The sequence below is a fragment of the Syngnathoides biaculeatus genome, chromosome 7 (assembly GCF_019802595.1).
Source record: "Syngnathoides biaculeatus isolate LvHL_M chromosome 7, ASM1980259v1, whole genome shotgun sequence".
NCBI classification, from domain to species: domain Eukaryota; kingdom Metazoa; phylum Chordata; class Actinopteri; order Syngnathiformes; family Syngnathidae; genus Syngnathoides; species Syngnathoides biaculeatus.
In genome coordinates this window covers 7,635,227-7,647,930 of record NC_084646.1, presented here as the reverse complement: position 1 = coordinate 7,647,930, position 12,704 = coordinate 7,635,227, and positions in this window count along the sequence as shown.

The following is a 12,704-nucleotide window of genomic DNA, read 5'->3' as shown; positions in this document are numbered from 1 at the left end:
TTACGATTCAGATTGTGATATAAGTCACTGCAGTTACGATGGCATTCACTCCAAATCGAACACAATTCATTCCAATTATGACACAGTTCGCTCCAATCATAATACGATTCACTCCAATTATGAAGTGATTCACTGCAATGATGCTAAAATTCAATTGTGATCCACCCAGTTACAAAATGATACAATTCACTGGAATTTCAAAACGATTCACTCCGATGGTCCGTTCCAGTACAATAACGATCAGTCTAAATATGAAATGACACATTTGACCCCAATAACCTTATCGTACGAGTCAAAAGAATTTCAGTGCAATGCGATTCAGTCTAACTCCAACCTAGCAAGATTGATTCAAATCATGACGCAAGAAAACAGTTACAATTGGCTAATCATCGGTCAAATTCAACGGTATTCGATTCAAAATGACGCACAAAAAGAAGATGAACAAAAATACGCGTGGATGTCGCCGCCAAGTCACGATCACCATTTAAAATCCAAAATGTGACAAAAGTCAAAATTGAACTCAAATGTCACGCTTCTATTCTCTGAACGGCCAGTCCACGTTGACTTCTGGTGGCCATTTTGCGATGACCTTGACTCTTGTTTATATTTCCCGGGTGTTTAGTTGCGCTCCGGCCAGGCCTTGTCATGCCCGTCGGGTGATGTCAGCCCGCTAATTGGCAGGCTTTAGAGAATTGACATTGCTATGAGCGTACGCGAAAGCCGATCCCGCTGCGGAATGTCCGCCGTGTCAGGTACGGCCAGCTTCCTGCGGCGTAACGTCACACGTCAATCTGTCAGCGACAAGCTTCGGGGATCGGCGCATCTGTTCGCTCGCCGGGGGGGTTGGACGACAGCACCGCCGGTGCCGTTTCCACTCTCCTCGTCTTACCAGGAGCTGCGCGGTCGCGTCGCCGTACGCTGCCGGGCGAGGCGGGACGGAGGACGCCGGGGAACGGCTGCCGCGCCCTCGGCATCATCAAGTAGTAGCGGCGTTTAAAATAGTCCTGTTCGTTATCCTCGTCACATTTTGATAAAACGTAAGACCGAGACGACGCCCGGCAATCGATCAACGGTTCCTCCCCGTGGTGAGGCCTCAAAAATGATGTAACGTCATCGCAATAACGATTAGATTCGTTCCAATTTGTAGTGAAAAGCATTTCCTCCAATTTCAATACAATTGAGTCCAATGATAATACGATACCCTTGAATCTCCAAACGATTCATTTCAATTACAAGAGTATTGACTTGCAATTGCAATGCGATATGATGCGCACCCATTTCAACACGCTTCTCTTCAATTATGTTATGTTATGATCCACTTCAATTGGAATCCAATGTGAGTCACGCTCATTCCAATACGATTCACTCTGATTACTACGGAGTACGGTTCAGTTCTTATCTGATTCAGTCCAATCACAACAGGATTCGCTGCTGCAATGATAGTTTAGCGACTTACTCTACTGCGAAAATTCTGACAAACTGTAATTGACATATGATCTGATTTCATTTTCAACACCACCGCATGGTGACTCAGCTGGTAAAGCGTCGGCCTCACAGTTCTGAGGTCCCGGGTTCAATCCTGGACCCGGCCGGCTGTGTGGAGTTTGCATGACCTGCCCGTGTCTGCGTGGCTTTCCTCCGGGCACTCCGGTTTCGTCCCACATCCCAAAAAGATGCAACATTAATTGGACACTCTAAATTGTCCATAGGTGAAATTGTGAGTGCGGCTGTTTGTCTCCACGTGCCCTGCGATTGGCTGGCGACCAGTTCGGGGTGTACCCCGCCTCCTCCCCGTTGACTGCTGGGATAGGCTCCAGCACAACCCGCAACCCTCGTGAGGATAAGCGGCAAAGAAAATGGATGGACGGATTTTCAACACCGCTTAACCTGGTTGGGGTCGCGGGGGCATTGGAGCCGACCCCACCTTACACCGTGATTGGTTACCAGTCAGTCGCAGGGCGCATATATAATGTACATGTATGCAGTCGCTGAGTGGGAACTGATACAAATACTAATTACAGTATGATTCATTAATGAAAGCGATGGAAATATGCTGACTGGTGCCAGTAGTGTGCTCAGTAGATGGGAAAAGTACTTTGAGAAGTTAATGAATGAAGAAAATGGGAGAGAAGGAAGAGTAGAAGAGGCAAGCGGGAAAATGGAAAGACAGTTGGTCCTGATGACATACCAATGGAGGGATGGAAGCAATTTGGTGAGGTGGCTGTGGAGTTTTTGACCAATATATTCAATAGAATACTAGCGGGGGGGGGGGGGGAGGAGATGCCAAAAGAATGGAGGAAAAGTGTGCTAGTGCCCCATTTTTTAAGAACAAAGGGGATGTTCAGAGCTATGGAAACTAAAGAGGAATAAAGATGATCTAAGCCTATCTCGTGCATCTTCCTCTCCCACACCCACAGTCTTCATGTCCTCCCTCACAACATCCATCAACCTTTTCTTTGGTCTTCCTCTCGCTCTTTTGTCTGGCAGCTCGATCCTCAGCACCCTTCTACCAACATACTCACTCTCTCGCCTCTGAACATGTCCAAACCATCGAAGTCTGCTCTCTCTAACCTCGTCTCCAAAACATCCAACTTTGGCTGTCCCTCTAATGAGCTCGTTTCTAATCCTGTCCAACCTGCGAGAACCTCAACATCTTCATTTCTGCCACCTCCGGTTCTGCTTCCTAAACTTTGCCCTTCATCTAGCGGAGAAGACTCTTCTGTCACATAGAACACCAGACGCCTTCCGCCAACTGTTCCACCCCGCTTGGACCCGTTTCTTCACTTCCTCACCGCACTCAATGACTCTGTATTCTTGACCCCATGACACGCTGTGGCGACCTCCAACGGGACAAGCCGATAGGAAAAGAAGAAGAACTGCGTCCTATGCCAATGCTAATCTCAATTCCGATCTATTACAATCCAATTATGATTCAATACAATTTACTCCAATTATGATTCAAATGTCAACAAGGTTCACTACAACGACAATGCAGTTCTCTCCGAGGAGGACGCAATCCATATTTGTTCCGAAACAATACATTAATTTACAATATGATTCGCCCCAGTTATAATAAGATTAACGGCACTTACTTGAAAATAAATTCCACATTATGATACAATTCACTACTACAAGCATAACATAAGTAATACGCCCCGCTGTGTCCTTATTTGCAGTAAGTGGAAAAATGGTAAAAATTAAAGTATGCTCGATACGCGAACAACCTTTTCCATTTTTATTCCAGATTGCATCCTACCGATAAGCAGGAGCCACATTTGTACCTAAACTTCATTAACACGACTGATTCGTGTTTGTGTGGGTAATTAAGAATTAAGGACGCCCCCCGGGGACAAATGCCGTGTAGTTTTTTTACTTTGGTAACTCCAGACGTAGTTATTAAAGAAGTAGGCAGGGAGGGAGGGGAGGGGGGGGGAGGGAGGGAGGTGTGTGTGTGGCAGGGGGGGGGGGTGTAAATTTCCAAGTCAACCAAGAGGCTTGCAGGACTGGTTTGTGGAGCCTCCGGGGGGGGGGGGGGGGGGGGGTCCCTGAAGATCCTGCTCTCCATAGCGGAGACTCACCAATCACGTCAACTATGCGTCCTCTTGACAGACACTCGCATACAACAAGTCATCCCAAATGATCTCGGGACCGACCCGATGACAAACTCCTGAACTTTCACTCACTGCAGGAGGCCACCAATCAAAAAGATCCAGCGCCGCATAATGACCACTTAGTCGAGCTCATTATTTCTACCTAGTTTTCATTTTTTTTTTCCTGTTTCGCGAACGTGTGTGAAGGGCGGAAAAGGTGATGAGCGTGTCATCACTCGGTTTTTCCGTGGAAGTTGCAGATATGCGAAATTGCTGCTTTTGGGATCGGCCCCGTCTTCGCTTCTCTGTCACCCAGAAAGTGTTGCAACACATGCCAGACAGAGGGGAAAAATACACCCTTGCCAATCATCTTTTTTCCGACTTTGCTTATTGTGAACTTCACCCCCTAATGCTAAACTCGGACCCTTAAAACTGATTTCTAACCATCCTCAGTCCTTACCTTATCATTTTCCACTTCTATTAGGGAACACTTTTTTCCCTGAAACCAAACGCCTCACCATAAACATCTGAAAATACTTCGATGCATGAATCATTTACGCCCGAGGGTAAAAACCGTGCCCCAAACCCCTTAAGCGTAGCACTAACCCTGAACCCTAACCATCCTCACTCTTTCATGAAACTCTTAACCAGGTGGAGTTACATCTTTATTTCACACTTGGTCTGTTTTGATTGCCTTCCTAGCCCGAGGCTCGCGCTGTCCTTCCTCGCTTGTGTGCATGAACTGATGAAGCCTGCTCAGATGAGAGGCAAAAAATCTTCTACGACAACCAGGACATTCCACATGTGATCGCACCAATCCCCTGAGAATGAAATGATCTTCATGAATGACAACGTTCACAGGAACAATCCTGACTCTTAAATTTCTATTCCTGAACCTCATTCACCTCTAAACCAAACTCCTACCCATTAACCCTTTAACGTACTTTCACTACTGAACCCTACTCCAAAGTCCAAAGCTGATCTCTAATAAAAACTTCCAACTGAACCTTGACCTGGCTCACGAATCATAGTTCTACTCCTAAATGGGCTGACCATGAACCCCTCAAATTTACAGTACCTCTATCCCTGAAAGTCCAAGATTTAAGGTTTAATGATGTCCCCGAATACAAAGACTGTGTTAAATCGACCCCTCATCCTGAACTCTACTTGTACCCCTTTACTCTCAAACTGAACCCTACCCCAAAACCCTTCGTACTTTCAGCCCTGAACCTTGGTCCCAAGTTGAAACCCACAAAACATACCTCTCAACTGACTTCTTTACTCTTCATCTGACCCATCAACTGTGCTTCTACCTCTGAACCTTACCCCTCCAACTTAATTCTATCCCCAATGCCTAAACAGTTCTACTACGCCTAGAACTCAGCTGCAAACCAAACTCCTAACCCTTTAACTTACTCCTCTCCCTGAACCTTACGCTGTAAATTTCATCTACCCTTTGAGCTTACCCCTAAAACAAAATCCTAAACGTTCTTACCCTTAACCTTAGCCCTACTCTTTAGCCTTCACCTCTAAACACCTCCCCTCCAGCTATTCTCCAAGTCTGGAATGCATTTGTAATAGGTTCTCCCCCCCCCCCCCTTCACACAGGACCACACAGACCATTTAAAACGGGCTTAGGCTTCCGTGCTAGGTGGCAACACGCCAACACAACCATAAACCCACAAGTACAACGCAACGTCTTCCTCCTGAAGAACACACCGAGTTGAAACAACGTGCTGCGACCGACACGTGACCTGAGCGGATTTTGGGTTTTTTTTTTTTTGCTCTCAGTTATGCCGCACTCCGCGTTGTGTGAGGAATACCTCGTACACACGCGGAGTCATCGGGTAAAGAAAAGAAAGCGATCTCTCATCGAGTGAGGCCTTTTCAAAACAACGCGCCGTCACTGTTATCAAAACAACGTGAGAAGAAGCCGCTGAATAGATTGCAGCCATCCGAATGTAACATGAGTCCGAAAGGGCCTGGTAGAGAGGCTGCTTTAAATCACGTTGCACATGAGGAGAAGTGGCACAGCAGGAGAAGGGGAAATAAAAAAAAAAAAAAAAGACAGCGGAATCAGCAACTGCAAATCTGAGACCATGGTCCTCGGTCGGAAAAAGGTGGCCTGCCTTCTCCGGTCGGGGATGAGATCCTGCTCCAAGTGTAGGAGTTCAAGTATCTTGGGGTCTTGGGTTCACAATTGAGGGAAAAAACAGGGCGGGACGGTGCAGCGTCTGCAGTGATGCGGACTTTGTATCGATCTGTTGCGGTAAAGAGGGAGCGCAGTTGAAAGGCAAAGCTCTCGATTTACCAGACGATCTACGATGATAACCTCACGAGCTGTGGGTCGTGACCGAAAGAACAAATCGTGGATACAAGCGGCAGGGTGTCCGGGCTCTCCCTTAGAAATAGGGTGAGAAGCTCAGTCAACTGGGAGGGGCTCAGCGTCGAGCCATTGCATTGAGAGGAGCCCGATGAGGTGGCCGGGGCATCCGATTCTGATGCCTGCCTGGTGAGGTGTTCCGGGAACGTCCCACCGGGAAGAGACCTCGGGGTCGACCCAGGACACGCTGGAGAGACTATGTCTCGGCTGGCCTGGAAATGCCTCGAGATCCCGCCTGAAGAACTGGATGAAGTGGCTGGGGAAAGGGAAGATGGCGGTAGAAGATGGACGGAAGTGACATTATTAACATGTTCGGTGTTGTGACTATTGAAGTTTCAGGTTCTCGCAGGGCCAGTTTAGAAGAAGAAAAGAGTTTTACAAGGTTAAGATGTCACGCTCCTGATTGAGCGGCCCCCTGCCCCCAGCATGCTGACCTATGGCCACCGGGGCACGGTGGCGGTGGGCTCGCTCTTTCTCTCCCTTTACCCAGCAGCAGCAACCCCCCCCCTCCCCCCCTCCTACTCCGAGTTGACAAATACACTCTGGACATGGCTGGCATGTTGTACATTGGCAGAGGGAACATTTGAGGGCGAGACGGGTGACAGCTGTGCTGCTCAGGTTTCACCAGATGTCCATCTCCTCCCGCTGCACGGACTGGACATCCTGCGGTCCGCACGGACAGAAGTTTTTGACTACTGGTGGTTCCCCCCCCCTCCCATTCTGTCTCGAAAAATGATCCTCAAATATTTTTATTACAATTTTACTTTAATCAATCTAATTTAGAATTTAAAATCAATTTTTTTTGTAATAGAATTTTCTTCTATTCAAAATGTAATAACTTTATTTAATGGCTTTTTAGTTCATGATTACAGGGGGGTGTTTCTTCTGGGCCAAAATTAAGATTTCTTGATGAAATGGAGTTGAATTCCGTTCATTGAACCGCATGTGGCGCAGCAGCAATGAAACTCGAGTCCACCTCCTGGCCTGAAAGTGAATAACATCACGACGTTGTCAGGATGTACAGTTACAATGATTATCAGCAGAATATCTGCATGTGTGTGTAAAGCTCCTTAGCGCCTGTGCTGCTAGCAACTGTTTTTGAAACAATCGGTGAACACTTCCACCTCCATGTTTTCTCTCTCCCTCTGCTAGCAAATGTTCTGCTTTTTTTTTTTATTTTTTTTACCTCTAATGGCAACTCTTCTTTTTACAGCTACGCTAGCAATCCTTCATTTTCTTCATTTGAACTCTTCTGCATTCATATTTTCCTACTTCTCTAGCAACATTTCTACAAACTTCTTTTAAACCTATGCTAGCAACCATTCTTTGTTGAACCGCCAAACTGTTCTGCGTCCATGTTTTCCCCGCCAAGTCCAAACAACTTTTGCCTGTTTTCTAACTCCACTGGCAGCTCTCCAGCCTATTTACGTAGAGAGCAACTCGTGTTTTTTTTAATTGCTCTGCTTCCAAGTTTTCAACACCAGTAGCACAATTTTTTGATGCTCATCTGTCTTGTTTCCCGACACCACTAGCAACTCTTCTACATACCTGACTGCACTGCTAGCAACTTTTCTACCAGAGTATGTCGTCCTGCGCTACAAGACGTTATTCCAACGGGAGCAACTCAAATTTTATACTTTTATTTTTATTTTTTTAAATTGCTATTCTGGGAACTCTTCTTTTGCTAACAGCGAATTTGTTCTGCCTTAGCATTTTCCTGCCCTGTTGGCAACTTCTCTACCTTGTTTTTTGCTCTCCAAACAACTAAACTGTCATTTTCCCCCCTGCCCTGGTAGGACTAAGAACTCTTAATCTTATAAGATTAAAAAAATAGGTTATTTGTACAGTGGGTCACACTGCAAAATAGAGAAATGCAGAAAAAATAATAAATGGCCACCGTCTGGCCATCGGGGATGTGGTTGCCGGGGTTCTAGGGGAGGTCAAGGTTCCACTGGTCACGGAATTTGTCGGGAATGTGAGACGGGGGAATGCAACGAGGAAAGCGAGAGGCGACCCGGAACGGCCTGGGCCAGACGCCCACGCTGGGATGCTGGAGGCGCATACGTCGCATAAGAGACATTGTGCCGGTCGCAAATACGTGTAAAGCCCTTTTCGCGGGAGCCCATTTTGCTTGTTTGTTTGGTAAACACGTTCCAGCTGTCCGGTGGTTAGCGCCAGTTGCTAACAGGCTAGCGGCGCCACCATTGTGGTCGGCGATGTCGCATTTGTGATCCACTGCAGTAAGTGCGAACGAGTCGACGTCCGCGAGGACACAGTATGCGATACACGCCAGCTTTATTTATCACAAACACACAGCCGCAGACACATAAGCGCACCTAGATACATACACAAATCCGCATACACGGACACTCACGTACACATCTGCACACGCTCTCACACATACCGTACACGCACACTCAAACACTCGTTTTCGCAATCTCACGCATGCACATAAACACCCAGCTGTCACTGTTGTGTCTGGAGGCGTTTTAGGTGAACGCGGCCACTCGGAGAAGCGTCAAATCCCCGGAGCCTCCCGACTATGTAGGCCGGCCGGTACACACCCTGAATTCCCGCTAACCGCAAACACAAAAGCTCACACGAGGACGTCCGATAAACACCGAGCGGCATTTCACGTCGCGACGGCCCGGCCTTGGCCGCCCTTAGTCAGCAATTCTTTCGGGACGCCGACGCGACCTTGGCCTCGTACCTTTCCTGGTTACGATGGAACGGAAAAAGAGGTGGACACGGGCTTTATCCAATGAAAGAAGTCTATGCGTTCTCTTGGAAGCTTTGTTTTTTTTTACATCGTCCCGGAGGACAATGTGTTCTGTGGGTCGTGAAAAATGTGTTAAAATGCAGTAAAACGGAAAATTACTAGCATTGAATGACCTACATAACATGTTCTTGAAGTTACTATTGACATTTCGTTTGTTTGGCTCTCTTTCTGTTCCCGCCACAAAGCGCCAACAGACTCTCTCGGCACGCCAGCCAAATGTTTTTGTTGTTTTTGTCAGTCCGCCGCCTCAAACCGCCACCTGATAAAGAGTGTACTGCTGGAAAATAATTGGAGGGAGGTGCGAGGCACACAGTGACGGCGATGATGATGATGATGATGTAGCCGCAGGTAACAAATTACTTTGACGCATTGGAATGCAATCATTGGCTGGGAAAGTCACTTTTGATGTGCTTTTGACAAAATAACAACATAACCAATAAAATGTAAAAGAACATTTGAGGACAGCGAGTTCTCGCCAGATCCAACAATTACTTTTACAATATTAGCTGAAATGTGCTCCCATGATTTCCACTCCGCTAACAACTCTTCCACCTCCATGTTTTCCTGCTTTACTGGCGACTCTTCTGAATCTCTCTTTCCATTCTGCAAGCAACCTTTCTGCCTCCGGGTCTTCCTGCCCCTTTGGAAACTTTGTGTTTTCTTTCCCCTTGAAGCAACTTTTCCGCCTGTGGGTTTTCATCTCCGCTAGCAACTTTTAACTCTCGTCTCTTTAGCGGAGAAACTGTTGCACCAACACTCATCTCCATTTTCGGTTGCTTATCTGGTACAGTGCGCATTAAGCGCTGCAACGTCTCATAGCGTTCCGACTTCAAGTCTTAAGTGATTAAAATATGACGGGCAGGTTTGGGCACGTAGTAGCTGCTAAGAGGGCGTAGCCTCAGCTAACTAGCAGGGAAATGACAAATGAGGAAAAATGACAACCTGTAACGTTTGCATCGAATTAAAAACAAAAAAACTAAAATCAGTTTCATTTGGGGTTATGCGTTATTATAACGTGTTCTGCGGCCATAACTTGAGACGTGCTGTATGACTTATAAATCAGAAGGAAAGGTGTTTTGTAATTCCGTAGTCCTGGAGCACATAATGATGTGTAATTCCTACAAAAAGAGCAAGCGAGGCCACACAACACACCCACACTCACTCATAACGCACGTATGTACACATGCGCAACACAATTTAACTTACAAAGGTTGAAGTGCAAGTAAGTTCACATCTGCACAACCTACATATATAATAAGGCGGTGCAGTGGAACAACTGGTTAAAGCGTCAGCCTCGCGCTTCTGAGTACCACGGTCCAAATCCCGGGCCTGCGTGGGCTTTCTCCGGGCATCCCGTTTCCCCCCACGTCCCCAAAACATGGAGACTCTAAACTGCCCTGCAATTGCCTGGCAACCAGTCCAGGGTGTACCCCACCTAGTGCCCAAAGATAGCTGCGATAGACTCCAGCACTCCCGTGACCCTTGTGAGGATAAGCAGCGCAGATCATCACTGGACATATAACACAGAGGTAGAAAAGTTTTTGCTGGATCACGAAAAACTCCCTGGCAGAAGTGTCGCTAGCGAAGCAGCTGCAGTGGCAGCAGAGTTTCTGAAGGGGAAAGAAAACAGAATGATGAGAGTTGGTAGCAGAGCAGGAAAACAGTCCGAGAAATTTCTAAACGGGTGTGAAAACAAGGCGTTTAGGACTTGGCAGCAGTTGGAAAAAAAAGGAAGAAGAGGTGCTTAAGAAGCCGGTACACAGATCACAATAATACCTCATTAGAATTTAAATAAGAGCTGGCAGCTAGTCATTTTCCATGGTTTTCTTCTTGCTAGTAACCAAAATCACTGGGAACCAGGTAATATCCTTTTAGTAGAAGAGACAACAATGGTCAAAAGCTTTTATTTTTTAACGACTCGAGGCCGTTAAAAGTGAACTTTGATGCTAACGTTCCACTTTTGTAGCGTTCATTTTACATAAGAATGAAGAATTTCTTGAGGGCTTTTATGGATGCACTCAACGTCGGTGCGTTGAACATCTTTTACAACTCCGAAGAGGAGACGCATACAAGACGTATGGAGAAGGTGTTATTCTCTGGGCGAGAGCAAAGCAGCGAAGAGTTTGATTCCATGTCAGACACAGCCTAACTTGGGGAGGAAACGGGTCAAAGCCCCTCTTGCGGCCCCCTCGGGTGCTGACACTTGATACCCAGGGTGCTGAACTCTACCTGCTAACGTTGCCTGGTGGAGCTACAGCTGGACGACACACTCGTGAGCATACTTAACCTCGTTTCCTGCCGAGAGAGCGCCCGGAGTAAGATTTAACGCCGAGGCCCGACTTTGTCCACATTCAATTGAATTTGTCAGTCACAGAAGTACTGCGGGCGCGGAACTCGGTAAAAACAGGCTGGATGGTTAAGCATAAGTGGGACACCAGAGTCCGTGTTAGTCAGATAACAGAAACAAGAGTGTCACTCATCAGAAACACAGAGACTAACAGTCAAAATACACACAACAAACCGTTGTACGTTTGGGATCTTGCGGCGGATCATTTAGTATTAGAAGGTTAGAAGTCTTCTTCTTCTTTCAGCTTGTCCCATGAGGGGTCACCTTTTTCCCTCTAAGTCTACTTCCTACATCTTTCTCTCGAACACCAATTGCCCGCATGCCTTCCCTCACAACATTCTTCAACCTTCTCTTTCTCAATAATAACAATAATCTCTAGTGCAATAAGAGTAATTGTCCAAGATGGACAAGATGCTCTGGAAAGGAGAGGATAGAAGATTAGCTGAAGTGAAAGAGAATGTATGTGTGTGAATGAGAGGGGCGGAGGGGGAAGAGTGAAGCTCCAGGGAGAAGAGATGGCGAGGGTGGACGACTTCAAATACTTGGGGTCAACAACACAGAGCAATGGTGAGTGTGGTAAGGAAGTGAAGAAACGGGTCTAAGTGGGTTGGAACAGTTGGCGGAAGGTGTCCGGTGTTCTATGTAACAGAAGAGTCTTCTCCGCTAGGATGAAGGGCAAAGTTTAGAAAACAGTGGTGAGATGTGCAGTAGGTGTGTCAGAAGAATTTAAGGTAGAGGTGGGACTGGATCAGGGATTTGCGCTAAGCACCTTCCTGTTTGCACTAAATATAGCGGTAGATATAGGTAGATAAGAGATACCGAGGGTGGACGACTTCAAATACTTGGGGTCAACAATACAGAGCAGTGGTGAGTGTGGTAAGGGAGTGAAGAAACGGGTCCAACGGTGTCTGGTGTTCTATGTGACAGAAGAGTCTCCGCTGGGACGAAGGGCAAAGTCTATAAAACAGCGGCGAGGCCGGCCATGATGTTGGGATTAGAGACGGTGGCACTGGAGAATCAACAGGAAGTAGAACTGGACGTGGCAGAAATGAAGATGTTGAGGTTCTCGCTCGGAGTGAGCAGGTCGGATAGGATTAGAAATGAGCTGATTAGAGGGACAGCCAAAGTTGGATGTTTTGGAGACGAGGTTCGCGAGAGCAGACCTAGATGGTTTGGACGTATCCAGAGGCGAGTGACTGAGTATGTTGGTAGAAGCGTGCTGAGGATGGAGCTACCAAGGAAGAGAGAGCGAGAGGGAGACCAAAGAAAAGGTTGATGGATGTTGTGAGGGAGGACATGAAGACTAGAGGAAGATGCACGCGATGGGCTTAGATTGAAAAAGATGACACGCTGTGGCGACCCCTAACGGGACAAGCCGAAAGAAAAAGGTCCAAGACGGACAAGATAAATATAAAATACAGAATTCTACATTTGCGATCATAAGGCAACCTCAATGTTACATGTCAGTGTTTGTCAGATACAGAGTGTCACCTCGTAAACAACAAACAATTGTTTGTTTGTTATCACAAATGTTGGGTCAAGGAGGAAAATCCACTGTCTTGGAAACAGAGGCTATCGTGTTCGTCAGAAGACACACAAAGAACA